The sequence below is a fragment of the Phascolarctos cinereus genome, unplaced genomic scaffold, assembly GCF_003287225.1.
Source record: "Phascolarctos cinereus isolate Bilbo 61053 unplaced genomic scaffold, phaCin_HiC Scaffold_7;HRSCAF=346, whole genome shotgun sequence".
Classification (NCBI taxonomy): Eukaryota; Metazoa; Chordata; class Mammalia; order Diprotodontia; family Phascolarctidae; genus Phascolarctos; species Phascolarctos cinereus.
This window is the reverse complement of record NW_027556180.1, coordinates 43,658,620-43,661,054: the sequence shown is the minus strand read 5'-3', so window position 1 is coordinate 43,661,054 and position 2,435 is coordinate 43,658,620.

Below are 2,435 nucleotides of genomic sequence, written 5' to 3'. Positions count from 1 at the left end.
ACTATAGCCGTGAAATTAAAAGATGCTTGCTCCTTGGAAGGAAAGCTGTGGCAAATCTGGACAGCATACTAAAAAGCAGAGACATCACCTTGCCAACAAAAGTCAAAGCTATGGTTTTTCCAGTAACAATGTATGCCGTGAGAGTTGGATTATAAAGAAAGCCGAGCGCTGCCTAATTGATGCTTTCGAACTGTGGTGCTGGAGAAGACTTTTGAGAGTCCCTTGGACAGCAAGTAGATCAAATCAGTCGATACTTAAAGAAATTAATTCAGGCTGTTCACTGGAAGGTCAAATACTGAAGCTGAAGCTGAAATGTTTTGTCCACATAAAGAGAAGACAGGACTCACTGGAAAAGACCCTGATGTTGGGAAAGACTGAAGGCAAAAGGAAAAGGAGACAGCAGAGGATGAAATGGATAGATAGATAGTGTCACGGAAGCAAGGAACATGAATGTGGACAGACTTCAAGGGATAGTGGAGAACAGAAGGGGCTGACATGCTGTGGTCCATGGGGTCAGAAGAGTTGGACATAAATGAACAATAAATACTCTGGCTTTTTTTTTTTTTGGACTGGACCTGTCCTTCCGCTCCACCAATGAGGTCTGGTGTCTTCTGTGAAACTTAGTCTGAAAGAGGTACCTGGGAACATTAAGAGTGTAAATGATTCATTCAAGGTTATAAAGTCAGTATCCATCAGAGGCATGCCTCTAACTCAGGTCTTCTGATCAGGGCCTGCTTTCTACCCACTGCTCCAAGCAGTCTATCCTGTTTGGCTTCTAAAGCCTCACACAATCTGGTTCCTACCTACCTTTCCAGGCACATTACTCTCCATTACACACACTTGGTTACAGACAAATGGACCTAGTTGGTATTCTCCTTAGATGACAATCCACCTTTGGTGTCCATGCCTTCACGATATTATCTTCCAGGCCTGAAAGGTCTTCCCTCCTTAGTTCCACCTCTTAGAATTCCTGGCTTCCCTTACATTTCAGCTCAAGTGACACCTATTTCAGGAAGCTCAGCTCAAGCCTTTTTCACCTTTTGCTAGTACCTTCACCCTGGAAGTCATTTTAGCTCTACCTTGTATTTAATTTGCTACGTACATATTATTTTTTCTCCTCAATAGAACATAAAGTCCTTGGGGATGGGAATTTTTTTTTGTCTTTGTATCTCCAGTGGGTGGCACAGAATAGGCCTGTAATAAATGCCTACTGCACAAAAGAATAAACTTGCAAGACACTGTGAGGGGAACCCAAGGAGAAATGAAACATGATGCCTGCCTTCAAGAAGCTTACAATCTAGTAGGCAGAGAGCTGAGCTATACAAATATCCTTTATCTACATTAAGATACAAATGCCCAAGAGAGGTACAACCAAAGTGCTAAGCAGTTTTAGATCTCTGATCTGAGACCTGTCTTTTCCCTTTCTTTGTTTCTCTTGCAGATCTATGGAGCCTTTGCAACTTCTCCCGGCCCCATTCCTTTGTTCAGAATTGTTACATCGGTCTGCCACCGGGGTCATTCTTTACACCTGTCCGCCCTCTCCTCCTTCGCTTTTCCCTTCTCTCACTCACCTTTATACTCTGTTCAAAATGCTTTAGGTAAAGTCTGCCTGGCTCACCCTTATAGTCCTTCAGTAACATCATCACCTTACTGAAATCTCTTACCTGGCTTTCCATTTGCTGTTTCTCACAGCAAATTAAACCTTGGTGGCTTCACTCTCAAGCCTCTTTCCTGCTTTCTCTTTTCTAGGGTGCTGCTGTCCTCTCCATTTATTCTGCAATGGTATGCACATCATCTCCCCGATTCCTTCCTTTTAATTTTTTAACTATGCTGTGTAGGTAGAATAGTCTTCTCTAACCTGACCACAATGCTAACTTCATTTCTGTCTTCATATCAGCCTTTAAACCCTTGCTCTCCCACAAAACCCTTCCCTATTTCCCTCTCCCAAATAATTTCTCTGGACCAAAAGGACTGAGGGATGGCCAGCCATTAGAGGTACAATGAAGAAAACAGCATTGGGCCATTTACTACACCTTGACAGAAACCACTTCCAGCTGGTGAGTGCCTGAGGAACTTGTTTCCAAGTTTCTTTTGTCTTACTGAGATTGTAAACTCCTGGTGCAGGGATTGCCTTTGTCATGAGGATATCTTCAGCCCTTTTATATTGCTGTTCAGCAATCATTTATAAATATGTATTAAACATAGTACTGGGGGTGGGTTCTATTTTAAATCAATATTGTACATTGGATAAAAAACATTTAACAGTCATGGATATGTAAATTTCAAGTATCACTCATTGCTTGCCTGCCTGCCTACCTTCCCAGGTTTCTTTCTGTCTGATCCTTAGCTCCCAAATGAATGTTCACTTCAGCTGGACTTCTGTGTGTTTGCTATAGATAGCTAGATAGAAAGACAGACAGATAGGTAGATTGATA